General features: G+C 45.8%; 1 protein-coding gene across 1 annotated transcript in view; it reads left to right on the top strand.

Moving 5' to 3' along the window:
* Positions 1-16661, top strand: part of LOC143767225 (uncharacterized) — a 385097-nt gene that overhangs the window by 98357 nt on the left and 270079 nt on the right. Inside the window, exon 1 of the mRNA XM_077255382.1 lies at positions 9931-10792. The gene's annotated coding sequence lies outside the window, so the exon portion shown is untranslated. Of the gene's footprint in view, positions 10793-16661 lie in introns of the transcript that reaches the window.

The following is a 16661-nucleotide window of genomic DNA, read 5'->3' as shown; positions in this document are numbered from 1 at the left end:
CTGTCGGTGGTGCTCTTTTATGATGACTGACTGTTGCGCTCTGTTATGATGACTTTCGGTTGCACTCTGTTATGATGACTGTCGGTTGCGCTCTGTTATGATGACTGTTGGTTGCACTCTGTTATGATGACTGTCGGTTGCGTTCTTTTTATGATGACTTTCGGTTGCGCTCTGTTATGGTGACTGTCGGTTGTGCTTTGCTATGATGACTGACGGTTGCACTCTGTTATGATGACTTTCGGTTGCGCTCTTTTTATGATTGTCGGTTGCGCTCTGTTACGATGACTGTCGGTTGCGCTCTTTTTATGATGATTTTCGGTTGTGCTCTTTTTATGATGACTGTTGGTTGAGCTCTGTTATGATGACTGTCGGTTGCGCTCTGTTATGATGACTGTCGGTTGCGCTCTGTTATGATGACTGTCGGTTGCGCTCTGTTATGATGACTGTCGGTTGCGCTCTGTTATGATGACTGTCGGTTGCGCTCTTTTATGATGACTGTTGGTTGTGCTCTGTTATGATGACTGTCGGTTGCACTCTTTTATGATGACAGTCGGTTGCGCTCTGTTATGATGACTGTTGGTTGCACTCTTTTATGATGACTGTCGGTTGCGCTCTTTAATGATAACTGTCGGTGGCGCTCTGCTATGATGACAGTCGGTTGCTCTCTTTTATGATGACTGTCGGTTGCGCTCTTTTATGATAACTGTCGGTTGCACTCTGTTATGATGACTGTCGGTGGTGCTCTTTTATGTTGCGCTCTGTTATGATGACTGTCGGTTGCGCTCTGTTATGATGACAGTCGGTTGCTCTCTTTTATGATGACTGTCGGTTGCGCGCTGTTATGATGACTGTCAGTTGCGCTCTTTTATGATAACTGTCGGTTGCACTCTGTTATGATGACTGTCGGTGGTGCTCTTTTATGATGACTGACTGTTGCGCTCTGTTATGATGACTTTCGGTTGCACTCTGTTATGATGACTGTCAGTTGCGCTCTGTTATGATGACTGTTGGTTGCACTCTGTTATGATGACTGTCGGTTGCGTTCTTTTTATGATGACTTTCGGTTGCGCTCTGTTATGGTGACTGTCGGTTGCGCTTTGCTATGATGACTGACGGTTGCACTCTGTTATGATGACTTTCGGTTGCGCTCTTTTTATGACTGTCGGTTGCGCTCTGTTTATGATGATTTTCGGTTGTGCTCTTTTTATGATGACTGTTGGTTGAGCTCTGTTATGATGACTGTCGGTTGCGCTCTGTTATGATGACTGTCGGTTGCACTCTGTTATGATGACTGTCGGTTGCGCTCTTTTATGATGACTGTTGGTTGTGCTCTGTTATGATGACTGTCGGTTGCACTCTTTTATGATGACAGTCGGTTGCGCTCTGTTATGATGACTGTCGGTTGCGCTCTTTTATGATGACTGTTGGTTGTGCTCTGTTATGATGACTGTCGGTTGCGCTTTGCTATGATGACTGACGGTTGCACTCTGTTATGATGACTTTCGTTTGCGCTCTTTTTATGACTGTCAGTTACGCTCTGTTATGATCACTGTCGGTTGCGCTCTTTTTATGATGATTTTCGGTTGTGCTCTTTTTATGATGACTGTTGGTTGAGCTCTGTTATGATGACTGTCGGTTGCGCTCTGTTATGATGACTGTCGGTTGCGCTCTTTTATGATGACTGTCGGTTGCGCTCTGTTATGATGACTGTCGGTTGCGCTCTGTTATGATGACTGTCGGTTGCGCTCTTTTATGATGACTGTTGGTTGTGCTCTGTTATGATGACTGTCGGTTGCACTCTTTTATGATGACAGTCGGTTGCGCTCTGTTATGATGACTGTTGGTTGCACTCTTTTATGATGACTGTAGGTTGCGCTCTTTAATGATAACTGTCGGTGGCGCTCTGTTATGATGACAGTCGGTTGCTCTCTTTTATGATGACTGTCGGTTGCGCACTGTTATGATGGGTGTCGGTTGCGCTCTTTTATGATAACTGTCGGTTGCGCTCTGTTACGATGACTGTCGGTGGTGCTCTTTTATGATGACTGACTGTTGCGCTCTGTTATGATGACTGTCGGTTGCGCTCTGTTATGATGACTGTCGGTTGTGCTCTGTTATGATGACTGTCGGTTGCGCTCTTTTTATGATGATTTTCGCTTGTGCTCTTTTTATGATGACTGTTGGTTGAGCTCTGTTATGATGACTGTCGGTTGCGCTCTGTTATGATGAGTGTTGGTTGCGCTCTTTTATGATGACTGTCGGTTGCGCTCTGTTATGATGTGTGTCGGTTGCGCTCTTTTATGATAACTGTCGGTTGCGCTCTGTTATGATGACTGTCGGTGGTGCTCTTTTATGATGACTGACCGTTGCGCTCTGTTATGATGACTGACGGTTGCACTCTGTTATGATGACTGTCGGTTGCGCTCTGTTATGATGACTGTCGGTTACGCTCTGTTATGATGACTGTCGGTTGCACTCTTTTATGATGACTGTTGGTTGTGCTCTGTTATGATGACTGTCGGTTGCGCTTTGCTATGATGACTGACGGTTGCACTCTATTATGATGACTTTCGTTTGCGCTCTTTTTATGACTGTCAGTTGTGCTCTGTTATGATGACTGTCGGTTGCGCTCTTTTTATGATGATTTTCGGTTGTGCTCTTTTTATGATGACTATTGGTTGAGCTCTGTTATGATGACTGTCGGTTGCGCTCTGTTATGATGACTGTCGGTTGCGCTCTTTTATGATGACTGGCGGTTGCGCTCTGTTATGATGACTGTCGGTTGCGCTCTTTTATGATGACTGTTGATTGTGCTCTGTTATGATGACTGTCGGTTGCACTCTTTTATGATGACAGTCGGTTGCGCTCTGTTATGATGACTGTTGGTTGCACTCTTTTATGATGACTGTCGGTTGCGCTCTTTAATGATAACTGTCGGTGGCGCTCTGTTATGATGACAGTCGGTTGCTCTCTTTTATGATGACTGTCGGTTGCGTGCTGTTATGATGGGTGTCGGTTGCGCTTTTTTATGATAACTGTCGGTTGCGCTCTGTTATGACTGTCGGTGGTGCTCTTTTATGATGACTGACTGTTGCGCTCTGTTATGATGACTGTCGGTTGTGCTCTGTTATGATGACTTTCGGTTGCGCTCTTTTTATGATGATTTTCGGTTGTGCTCTTTTTATGATGACTGTTGGTTGAGCTCTGTTATGATGACTGTCGGTTGCGCTCTGTTATGATGAGTGTCGGTTGCGCTCTTTTATGATGACTGTCGGTTGCGCTCTGTTATGATGGGTGTCGGTTGCGCTCTGTTATGATGACTGTCGGTGGTGCTCTTTTATGATGACTGACTGTTGCGCTCTGTTATGATGACTGTCGGTTGCGCTCTGTTATGATGACTGTCGGTTGCGCTCTGTTATGATGACTGTTGGTTGCACTCTTATGATGACTTTCGGTTGCGCTCTGTTATGGTGACTGTCGGTTGCGCTTTGTTATGATGACTGACGGTTGCGCTCTGTTATGACTTTCGGTTGCACTCTGTTATGATGACTGTCGGTTGCGCTGTGTTATGATGACTGTTGGTTGCACTCTGTTATGATGACTGACTGTTGCGCTCTGTTATGATGACTGTCGGTTGCGCTCTGTTATGATGACTGTCGGTTGCGCTCTGTTATGATGACTGTCGGTTGCGCTCTGTTATGATGACTGTTGGTTGCACTCTTATGATGACTGTCGGTTGCGTTCTTTTTATGATGACTTTCGGTTGCGCTCTGTTATGGTGACTGTCGGTTGCGCTTTGTTATGATGACTGACGGTTGCGCTTTGTTATGACTTTCGGTTGCGCTCTGTTATGGTGACTGTCGGTTGCGCTTTGTTATGATGACTGACGGTTGCACTCTGTTATGACTTTCGGTTGCACTCTGTTATGATGACTGTCAGTTGCGCTGTGTTATGATGACTGTTGGTTGCGCTTTGCTATGATGACTGACGGTTGCACTCTGTTATGATGACTTTCGGTTGCGCTCTTTTTATGACTGTCGGTTGCGCTCTTTTATGATGACAGTCGGTTGCGCTCTGTTATGATGACTGTTGGTTGCACTCTTTTATGATGACTGTCGGTTGCGCTCTTTAATGATAACTGTCGGTGGCGCTCTGTTATGATGACAGTCGGTTGCTCTCTTTTATGATGACTGTCAGTTGCGCGCTGTTATGATGGGTGTCGGTTGCGCTCTTTTATGATAACTGTCGGTTGCGCTCTGTTATGTTGACTGTCGGTGGTGCTCTTTTATGATGACTGACCGTTGCGCTCTGTTATGATGACTGTCGGTTGCGCTCTTTTTATGATGACTTTCTGTTGCGCTGTTATGGTGACTGTCGGCTGCGCTTTGCTATGATGACTGATGGTTGCGCTCTGTTATGATGACTGTCGGTTGCGCTTTTTATGATGACTTTCGGTTGCGCTCTGTTATGGTGACTGTCGGTTGCGCTTTGCTATGATGACTGACGGTTGCACTCTGTTATGATGACTTTCGGTTGCGCTCTTTTTATGACTGTCGGTTGCGCTCTGTAATGATGACTGTCGGTTGTGCTCTTTTTATGATGATTTTCGGTTGTGCTCTTTTTATGATGACTGCTGGTTGAGCTCTGTTATGATGACTGTCGGTTGCGCTCTGTTATGATGACTGTCGGTTGCGCTCTTTTATGATGACTGTCGGTTGCGCTCTGTTATGATGACTGTCGGTTGCGCTCTGTTATGATGACTGTCGGTTGCGCTCTTTTATGATGACTGTTGGTTGTGCTCTGTTATGATGACTGTCGGTTGCACTCTTTTATGATGACAGTCGTTTGCGCTCTGTTATGATGACTGTTGGTTGCACTCTTTTATGATGACTGTCGGTTGCGCTCTTTAATGATAACTGTCGGTGGCGCTCTGTTATGATGACAGTCGGTTGCTCTCTTTTATGATGACTGTCGGTTGCTCACTGTTATGATGGGTGTCGGTTGCGCTCTTTTATGATAACTGTCGGTTGCGCTCTGTTATGATGACTGTCGGTGGTACTCTTTTATGATGACTGTCGGTTGCGCTCTGTTATGATGACTGTCGGTTGCGCTCTTTTTATGATGATTTTCGGTTGTGCTCTTTTTATGATGACTGTTGGTTGAGCTCTGTTATGATGACTGTCGGTTGCGCTCTGTTATGATGAGTGTCGGTTGCGCTCTTTTATGATGACTGTCGGTTGCGCTCTGTTATGATGACTGTCGGTTGCGCTCTGTTATGATGACTGTCGGTTGCGCTCTTTTATGATGACTGTTGGTTGTGCTCTGTTATGATGACTGTCAGTTGCACTCTTTTATGATGACAGTCGGTTGCGCTCTGTTATGATGATTGTTGGTTGCACTCTTTTATGATGACTGTCGGTTGCGCTCTTTAATGATAACTGTCGGTGGCGCTCTGTTATGACAGTCGGTTGCTCTCTCTTATGATGACTGTCGGTTGCGTGCTGTTATGATGGGTGTCGGTTGCGCTCTTTTATGATAACTGTCGTTTGCGCTCTGTTATGATGACTATCGGTGGTGCTCTTTTATGATGACTGACTGTTGCCCTCTGTTATGATGACTGTCGGTTGCGCTCTGTTATGATGACTGTCGGTTGTGCTCTGTTATGATGACTGTTGGTTGCACTCTTATGATGACTGTCGGTTGCGTTCTTTTTATGATGACTTTCAGTTGCGCTTTGTTATGATGACTGACGGTTGCGCTCTGTTATGATGACTTTCGGTTGCGTTCTTTTTATGACTGTCAGTTGCACTCTGTTATGATGACTGTCGGTTGCGCTCTTTTTATGATGATTTTCGGTTGTGCTCTTTTTATGATGACTGTTGGTTGAGCTCTGTTATGATGACTGTCGGTTGTGCTCTGTTATGATGACTGTCGGTTGCGCTCTGTTATGATGACTGTCAGTTGCACTCTGTTATGATGACTGTCGGTTGCGCTTTTATGATGACTGTTGGTTGTGCTCTGTTATGATGACTGTCGGTTGCACTCTTTTATGATGACAGTCGGTTGTGCTCTGTTATGATGACTGTTGGTTGCACTCTTTTATGATGACTGTCGGTTGTGCTCTTTAATGATAACTGTCGGTTGCGCGCTGTTATGATGGCTGTCGGTTGCGCTCTTTTATGATAACTGTCGGTTGCGCTCTGTTATGATGACTGTCGGTTGCACTCTGTTATGATGACTGTCGGTTGCGTTCTTTTTATGATGACTTTCGGTTGCACTCTGTTATGGTGACTGTCGGTTGCGCTTTGTTATGATGACTTTTGGTTGCGCTCTGTTATGATGACTTTTGGTTGCGCTCTTTTTATGATGATTTTCAGTTGCGCTCTTTTTATGATGACTGTTGGTTGAGCTCTGTTATGATGACTGTCGGTTGCGCTCTGTTATGATGACTGTCGGTTGCGCTCTGTTATGATGACTGTCGGTTGCACTCTGTTATGACTGTCGGTTGCGCTTTGTTATGATGACTGACGGTTGTGCTCTGTTATAATGACTGTCGGTTGCGCTGTTATGATGACTGACCGTTGCGCTCTGTTATGATGACTGTCGGTTGCGCTCTGTTATGATGACTGTCGGTTGCGCTCTGTTATGATGACTGTTGGTTGCACTCTGTTATGATGAATGTCGGCTGCGTTCTTTTTATGACTTTCGGTTGCGATCTGTTATGGTGACTGTCGGTTGCGCTTTGTTATGATGACTGACGGTTGCGCTCTGTTGTGATGACTTTTGGTTGTGCTCTTTTTATGATGACTGTCGGTTGCGCTCTTTTTATGATGATTTTCGGTTGCGCGCTGTTATGATGACTGTCGGTTACGCTCTTTTATGATAACTGTCGGTTGCACTCTGTTATGATGACTGTCGGTGGTGCTCTTTTATGATGACTGACTGATGCGCTCTGTTATGATGACTTTTGGTTGCAATCTGTTATGATGACTGTCGGTTGCACTCTGTTATGATGACTGTCGGTTGAATTCTTTTTATGATGACTTTCGGTTGCACTCTTTTATGATGATTGTCGGTTGCGCTCTGTTATGATGACTGACGGTTGCGCTCTGTTATGATGATTTTGGTTGCGCTCTTTTTATGATGACTGTCGGTTGCGCTCTTTTTATGATGATTTTCGGTTGCGACTTTTTATGATGACTGTTGGTTGAGCTCTGTTATGATGACTGTCGGTTGCGCTCTGTTATGATGACTGTCGGTTGAGCTCTTTTATGATTACTGTCGGTTGCACTCTGTTATGATGACTGTTGGTTGCGCTCTGTTATGATGACTGTCGGTTGCACTCTGTTATGATGACTGTTGGTTGCGCTCTGTTATGATGACTGTCGGTTGCACTCTTTTATGATGACAGTCAGTTGCGCTCTGTTATGATGACTGTTGGTTGCACTCTTTTATGATGATTGTCGGTTGCGCTCTTTAATGATAACTATCGGTGGCGCTCTGTTATGATGACTGTCGGTTGCTCTCTTTTATGATGACTGTCGGTTGCGCTCTGTTATGATGACTGTCGGTTGCGCGCTGTTATGATGACTGTCGGTTCCGCTCTGTTGGGATGACTGTTGGTTGCACTCTGTTACGATGACTGTCGGTTGCGCTCTGTTATGATGACTGTCGGTTGCGCTCTGTTATGATGACTGTCGGTTGCGCTCTGTTATGATGACTGTCGGTTGCGCTCTGTTATGATGACTGTCGGTTGCGCTCTGTTATGATGACTGTCGGTTGTGCTCTGTTATGATGACTGTTGGTTGCACTCTTATGATGACTGTCGGTTGCGTTCTTTTTATGATGACTTTCGGTTGCGCTCTGTTATGATGACTGTCGGTTGCACTCTGTTATGATGACTGTTGGTTGCGCTCTGTTATGATGACTGTCGGTTGCACTCTTTTATGATGACAGTCAGTTGCGCTCTGTTATGATGACTGTCGGTTGCACTCTTTTATGATGATTGTCGGTTGCGCTCTTTAATGATAACTATCGGTGGCGCTCTGTTATGATGACTGTCGGTTGCTCTCTGGTATGATGACTGTTGGTTGCACTCTGTTATGATGACTGTCGGTTGCGCTCTGTTATGATGACTGTCGGTTGAATTCTTTTTATGATGACTTTCGGTTGCACTCTTTTATGATGATTGTCGGTTGCGCTCTGTTATGATGACTGACGGTTGCGCTCTGTTATGATGATTTTGGTTGCGCTCTTTTTATGATGACTGTCGGTTGCGCTCTTTTTATGATGATTTTCGGTTGCGACTTTTTATGATGACTGTTGGTTGAGCTCTGTTATGATGACTGTCGGTTGCGCTCTGTTATGATGACTGTCGGTTGAGCTCTTTTATGATTACTGTCGGTTGCACTCTGTTATGATGACTGTTGGTTGCGCTCTGTTATGATGACTGTCGGTTGCACTCTGTTATGATGACTGTTGGTTGCGCTCTGTTATGATGACTGTCGGTTGCACTCTTTTATGATGACAGTCAGTTGCGCTCTGTTATGATGACTGTTGGTTGCACTCTTTTATGATGATTGTCGGTTGCGCTCTTTAATGATAACTATCGGTGGCGCTCTGTTATGATGACTGTCGGTTGCTCTCTTTTATGATGACTGTCGGTTGCGCTCTGTTATGATGACTGTCGGTTGCGCGCTGTTATGATGACTGTCGGTTCCGCTCTGTTGGGATGACTGTTGGTTGCACTCTGTTACGATGACTGTCGGTTGCGCTCTGTTATGATGACTGTCGGTTGCGCTCTGTTATGATGACTGTCGGTTGCGCTCTGTTATGATGACTGTCGGTTGCGCTCTGTTATGATGACTGTCGGTTGCGCTCTGTTATGATGACTGTCGGTTGCGCTCTGTTATGATGACTGTCGGTTGTGCTCTGTTATGATGACTGTTGGTTGCACTCTTATGATGACTGTCGGTTGCGTTCTTTTTATGATGACTTTCGGTTGCGCTCTGTTATGATGACTGTCGGTTGCACTCTGTTATGATGACTGTTGGTTGCGCTCTGTTATGATGACTGTCGGTTGCACTCTTTTATGATGACAGTCAGTTGCGCTCTGTTATGATGACTGTCGGTTGCACTCTTTTATGATGATTGTCGGTTGCGCTCTTTAATGATAACTATCGGTGGCGCTCTGTTATGATGACTGTCGGTTGCTCTCTGGTATGATGACTGTTGGTTGCACTCTGTTATGATGACTGTCGGTTGCGCTCTGTTATGATGACTGTCGGTTGCGCTCTGTTATGATGACTGTCGGTTGCGCTCTGTTATGATGACTGTCGGTTGCGCTCTGTTATGATGACTGTTGGTTGCGCTCTGTTATGATGGCTGTCGGTTGCGCTCTGTTATGATGACTGTCGATGGCGCTCTTTTACGCCTCACCCTGTGAAGCTTCACCCACTTCTCACAATGTCGTGGCTGAGGACAGGACGATGACAGACGGGAGACGTCACATTCTGATGACACTGAACAATCAGCGCTGAGCGTAATTATTTATATCCCAAAAAATGACAATAAAAATATAAGATTTATAAAACAGGAGAAAAATGAATTTTACCAAAATACATAAAATCTAGAACAGTGTAAAGAACCTTCCCGTCTGACCTGTGATGTCTGCGCCATTATAACCTGCAGCAATTCTATAAAAAAGCCAGAAGAGGCGACTACAATCTTAATGCAACCATCCTGTGACACTTTGGAGTTCTGCTTCAAGGACCTGTGATGATGTCACAGTCATGTGATCAGTCACCTGGGGGAGGAGGAGGATGGAGGCTTGTAGGAAGTGAAGGGTTTTCCGTGCAGGAAGCAGCAACATGTAAGAGGTGAAGGGAGAAGTCTGCACTGGTGAGCGGTAATGGGGGAGCAGGGACTGTGTGATAGGGGGGACAGGACTCAGTCCTGGGGGGCACCGGGACTCTGCACATTAGGGTACAGCCGGCTCCACATGTAAGAGCTGAAGGGAGAAGTCTGCACTGGTGAGCGGTAATGGGGGAGCAGGGACTGTGTGATAGAGGGGACAGGACTCAGTCCTGGGGGGCACCGGGACTCTGCACATTTGCTCTGATGATCACTTGTGTACTACTGTGAAGATCTGTAAAACCTGCATTCATGTAATGACCACAGACAGGATACAGATCCCCAACACACAGCAGAAGTATAATATTCCCGGGACAGTTACATGTTCCTATTCCAATGGGGTGTACTTAGTTCTGTGCACTATATGTCTATTGGGGGTCAGAACAGAAACTGAGAGCGAGGATGACATCTCATCTCCACACAATTACAGGCAGAAAACCCCTTTACCTGTGGCTAAATGTTCCTGTGGTCCAGGACACAACATAAACAATATGAAAGTTAACAACTGCCTTATAACGGCCCTGAGCAGGGCCGTATTTGCCACTAGGCACTTGAGGGCACGTGCCTAGGGCGGGGACAATTCAGGGGGCGGCACCTGAGCAAGGTTTGTGTTTTTGTTTTTTTTATAAGTCCTGGGTCACCTCCCGACCGACCGCCCCCCGGACGCCCGCCTCCCACCTACCCTCCTGGAAGACGATACTCACCCTGCTCCAGCGATGCCTGGTCTCAGCATCTGCAGCTCATCCTGAATGAGGGGTCATGTGGTATCACATGACCGCTCACGCAGGAAGAAGGTGCTGCGCAGGAAGAAGGTGCTGCGCAGGGTGTCGAGACAGAGCCAGAGGGATGTCGGCGCAGCCGCGCGGTGTGGGAAAGAAAGGTGAGTATGAGGGACCGGGGGGGCATGAAGGAGGACGGTAAGCGGCGCCATGCAAGATGGGAGGGGAGGGAGGGGTGGAGAGATAAGCCATGCATACAGTGGGGGGGAAATGAGCCATGCATACAGGGGGGGAATATGAGCCATGCATACAGGAAGGGGGAAATATGAGCCATGCATACAGGGGGTGGGGAATATGAGCCATGCATACGGGGGGTGGGGGGAATATGAGCCATGCATACAGGAGGGGGAATATGAGCCATGCATACAGGGTGGGAATATGAGCCATGCGTACAGGGGGAGGGAATATGAGCCATGCGTACAGGAGGGGGAATATGAGCCATGCATACGGGAGGGGGAATATGAGCCATGCATACGGGAGGGGGAATATGAGCCATGCATACGGGAGGGGGAATATGAGCCATGCATACAGGAGAGGGGGAATATGAGCCATGCATACGGGGGGGGGGGGAATATGAGCCATGCATACAGGGGGGGAATATGAGCCATGCATACGGGGGGGGGAATATGAGCCATGCATTCAGGGGGGGAATATGAGCTATGCATTCAGAGGGGGGAATATGAGCCATGCATACAGGGGGGGGGGAAATGAGCCATGAATATGGGATGGGAGGGAGATGAGCCATGCATACAGGAGGGGGGGATCATTATACAGTAGTGAGCATCATGTGGGATCATTATACAGTATGGGGAACTGTGTGTGGCCATTATACAGTATTGAGCATCATGTGTGGCCATTATACAGTATTGAGCGTCATGTGGGATCATACCGTATGGAGAACTGTGTGGCCGTTATACAGTATTGAGCATCATGTGTGGCCATTATACAGTATGGAGCACTATGTGTGGCCATTATACAGTATGGAGCACTGTGTGGCCATTATACATTATGGAGCATCATGTGTGGCCATTATACATTATGGAGCATCATGTGTGGCCATTATACAGTATTGAGCATCATGTGTGGCCATTATACAGTATTGATCATCATGTGTGGCCATTATACAGTATGGAGCACTGTGTGGCCATATTTTTTTTTGTTTATAATTATTGTATATAAAACTGTGTGCTCAGCAGTGCTAAATGGCTGTGGTTGGGACGTGGATATGGGTGTGACTAGTTGTGAAATGGGTGTGGTCAGAGGCGTGGCCTAAAATTTGCCGCGGCACACTACGCGCGCCGCAAACTTTATACCTCCTTCCCTTCTTCAAAAGTTGGGAGGTATGGTACCACATTTGCCAGATCACGGCAAGTGCCGCAAATCCCATAGGGAATGAATGAGGCCGAACGCAGTGTTGCTGTAAGTGATCCGTTACGCAGCACATGCAGAAAAACTGCCAGATCTGCTGCAAAAGGCGACTTTCACATCAGTGATTCTTGCCAAAGTCACTGCCGATAGTGTGATACTCACCAAAGGGGGAGGCAGCACTAAAAGTGCCTAGGGCAGCAGAAACTCTAAATACAGCCCTGAGGAATAAGACTACAGCGCTGCCCCGTCGCTGAAATTCTCACTGTTGGCAGCTGTACATGATGGCTGACACCCTGCATTGTCGGCCCCGGCAGGTTTTGGATACAAGTGAGGCCAATAAACCCCTTAAATAATGTCAGTTACGACAGCGCTATTAAATTGATCACAAAGGGGTCACAAGACTCCCTCAGTAAGTGTCGGACCCCCGCAATGAGAATCACGGTTCCCAATGTTTACCATGCTACTCTGAGGTCATGTGATGACCCCAAGGTACGGTGGCCTGTGAGGTTCAGCTATAAGCGGACTCTCACAAATACTGCAGTGTATGAGACCAGCAGTCAAAATAAAAATGATACTGTACGTTTTACTTTTTTTTTTCTCTACTTTTTTCTCTAATACCCTTTACACAAGCCCCACACAAAACACCTGTGTAACGGGATCTACCGTGCTGGAGTACCTCTTTCAGTACCACCCCGTGTTTCAGGAGGTCCACTCTGCTTTGAATGAAAGGACGCTGGCTGGAATTGCTTGGTTACATGGGCGCATATAAAAGATCACTGCTTCTCCACGTATTTCCAGTGTGAACACACTTTACTCACAGGACACAGAATATATATCACACAGATACAGAGGGCAGGCCAATTGAAAAGCGGCAGGCCAGACATACATTACAATAGCCGCAGGTGGCCGGAGCCTGCCAATATTTACTGTGGGAATTACAAAGGTGGGGGGGAGGTCAGAAGGGGGATATCTTGTCCCCTCTGCCCAGGGGCGCAGCCTGTGGGCTGATGCATTAGGGACATGTATCTCACATGGAATCTATTATACATACATATAACTGCACAACATATTCCGGGTGTTGGGGGGTTCCGTAACAACCTGTAAAAGCAACACTTGCACACACATTCCCAGTGTTTTAAATAAAATAAATATGACCCTTTCTTCATGAAGACGCTATTAAGCAGAGGAGGCATACACTTTCCTTGCTTCCGACACGCTTTCAAACAGTGATGACCACATTGCTGTAGTGCTCTTCCTCCTCCTCATCTAGTGAGGAGGTAAAGGGGGGTACAGGGCCAGTGTGCTGTGTGCCAGAACTGACTTCTGGTTTCCCAAAACCCCTTTTCTAAACACAAGTCTGGGTGGAGTGTGTTGTGTGGTGGAGTACGTTCCTTAGGCCATGTTCACACGTTCAGTATTTGGTCAGTATTTTACATCAAGCCAAATCCAGGAGTGGAACAGTCAGAGGAATATAGAAACACGTAACCACTTCTGTATTTACCACTCACTCCTGGTTTTGGCTTTCAAATACTGATAAACAGTACTGGCCAAATGATGTTCGTCCTTCGTAGTCGAAGGTGACCATGACTTCAGGGTTAGAAGAGAATTAGTAGTTATGGGTCCGGAGGTGGCTGATGAGTCCAATCCAGGTCTTGAATGTTTGCCCACATACTTGACATAAGGAAGAAGATGTAGTCAGTATACCAGACACTACTTGTGCCTTGCGTACAGCACTCTTTCTTTTTGCGTCAAAGATTTTCCTATCTTCAGCTGCACATGTTCCCGTTTTTCTCTGCTGCACCTTCGTTGCACTAGAACCTGTTAACTTTGTTTAGTCTTGCTCTTTACTCCACCCAGAACTTGCACTTACTGAGTCTTAGACTTTGACTAACTGACTGTAATCCGGAATCATTTTCTATAAAAGCCTCCTAAACTGTGGGCTAATCCAAAGTCTATTAACTATCTAATCCCTAGTGTAGTGCAAACTGTATATCCATATGGTTCCCCTAGTGGACAGACCTCCTGCATTCCCAGGAATCCAATTTGACACTACAGGCCTCACTAAAATACATACCGTATTTTCCGGCGTATAAGACGACTTTTTAGTTTTTAACCCCTAAAAATTGTCCCAAAAGTCGGGGGTCGTCTTATACGCCGGGTACGGGAGCACAGAGCGATCCTGGATGGTTCCCAGGGTCTGAAGGAGAGGAGACTCTCCTTCAGACCCTGGGATCCATATTCATGTAAAAAATAAAGAATAAAAATAAAAAATATGGATATACTCACCCCTCCGATGGACCCTGGCTCTCACCAGTGCAAGCGTCTGCCTCCGTTCCTAAGAATGCAGTGAGTGAAGGACCTTCGATGACGTCGTGGTCACATGAGCGGTCGCGTGACCGCGACGTCATCGAAGGTCCTTCACTCACTGCATTCTTAGGAACGGAGGCAGACGCTTGCACCGCTGAGGTCCAGGGTCCGTCGGAGGGGTGAGTATATCCATATTTTTTCTTTTTTTTCTTTATTTTTTACATGAATATGGATCCCAGGGCCTGAAGGAGAGTCTCCTCTCCTCTAGACCCTGGGAACCACACGCCATATAAGATGACTGGGCGTATAAGATGACCCCCGTCTTATACGGCGGGTATATCCCAAATTCCATATTTTATATGGGAAAGTTGGGGGTCGTCTTATACGCCCAGTCGTCTTATACACCAGAAAATACGGTAGTTAAGGTTGAAGGAAGACTTTAAGTCCATCTAGTTCAACCCATAGCCTAACCTAACATGCCCTAACATGTTGATCCAGAGGAAGGCAAAAAAAAACCCATGTGGCAAAAAGTAAGCTCCACATTGGGGGAAAATAATTCCATCCCGACTCCACATACGGCAATCAGACTAGTTCCCTGGATCAACACCCTATCAAGGAATCTAATATATATAACCTGTAACATTATACTTTTCAAGAAAGGTATCCAGTCCCCTCTTAAATTTTAGTAATGAATCACTCATTGCAACATTATACGGCAGAGAGTTCCATAGTCTCACTGCTCTTTCACTAAAGAACCCGGACTTGTTCACTTTTTTCTTTCAGTGAGGAAATAATAAATCTTATTGTGGCTCAGACAAATTTGTATGCCTATCAATATTTCACCCAAAGTACCACATCCTCATACTTCAGATGGACCCCTGTAAATGCAGCAGAAATTGATATTTTGGGGCATTATGCTGCATATGGTCATAGTCAGAAAACCATAGCTTCAGCAATACTGGAGTGCTGATATACTCTACAGCACAACGGTATTTCGTATGGCCATGACAAGGACACGATTTGAAGAGATCCCAAAATTCTTGCGTTATAGTGTGCAAATTGCCTCTTCTGAGAAAAAGAGGACTTAAACTCTATAGCGCCACCTGTTGGAAGTAGCGATCCTACAAGTCACAATCAACCCTTTAACGAGTCGTGCAATATGACTTAGGATAAAAGCCAAATCAGTATCTCAATTCGCAGACACAGTGTTTCGGGCTGTTGGCCCTCGTCAGTGTAAAGCAAGAGAACTGATTTGGCTAGGTGAGAGGCTCTGGACTGTGGTCTAAGGGGTATCGTTTCATATTGCACTACTCGTTAAAGGGTTGATTGTGACTTGTAGGATCGCTACTTCCAACAGGTGGCGCTATAGAGTTTAAGTCCCCTTTTTCTCAGAAGAGGCAATTTGCATATTATATTTCACAGAGGAGCATTGCACGGTGAATAAGCCTCCTTACCTTGACAAGCCAGAGATGGTATGTCACTCTCCATAAGGATAAACGATAATCCTTAGACCCCTGCGTTATAGTGATAATGCTCACAACTCCCATAGGGACATCTCTATAGATGAATCTCTGGTTCATTTCAAAGGGAGGCTAAAATTCTGACAATACATGCCCAGTAACAGGGCCAGCTATGGAATTAAACTGTACAAGCTTTGCGAGAGTACCTCAGGGTATAGCCACAGGTTTAGGGAAGGACATCCACATTGACCACCCCTGGACTGCAATGCCCTCTGTCCTGGGGGTGAGTGGGAAAATTGTATGGGAATTGCTGCTCCCACTGCTGGATAAGGGTTATCACCTGTACATACACCAGCATCCCACGCTTCCGGACCCTCTGTCAGAGGTACAGTATCTATGACTCAGACCATCCTCAGACTAGAGGTATGGAGGTATAGAAAAACATCGTATGTCCACAATTGGTTAATGGTGGTAAGCAGTATTCAGTTAGTATACAAGAAGTGTGCCTGCCACGCAGAGAATGGGCAAAAACACCCTATAGAAAGCGCATATATATATATATATATATATATATATATATATATATATATATATATATATATATATATATATATATATACAATCATGGCCAAAAGTATTCACACCCCTGCAATTCTGTCAGATAATACTCAGTTTCTTCATGAAAATGATTGCAAACACAAATTCTTTGTTACTATTATAAAACACAAAAAGAATTGTTCTAACGCCAAATTGGATATAATTCCACACCAAACATAAAAAAGGGGGTGGACTAAAGTATTGGCACTGTTCGAAAAATCATGTGATGCTTCTCTAA

Source organism: Ranitomeya variabilis, chromosome 4, assembly GCF_051348905.1.
Source record: "Ranitomeya variabilis isolate aRanVar5 chromosome 4, aRanVar5.hap1, whole genome shotgun sequence".
Classification (NCBI taxonomy): Eukaryota; Metazoa; Chordata; class Amphibia; order Anura; family Dendrobatidae; genus Ranitomeya; species Ranitomeya variabilis.
The sequence above is the reverse complement of the archived record's forward strand: the minus strand, read 5'-3'. Positions and strand labels throughout refer to the sequence as shown.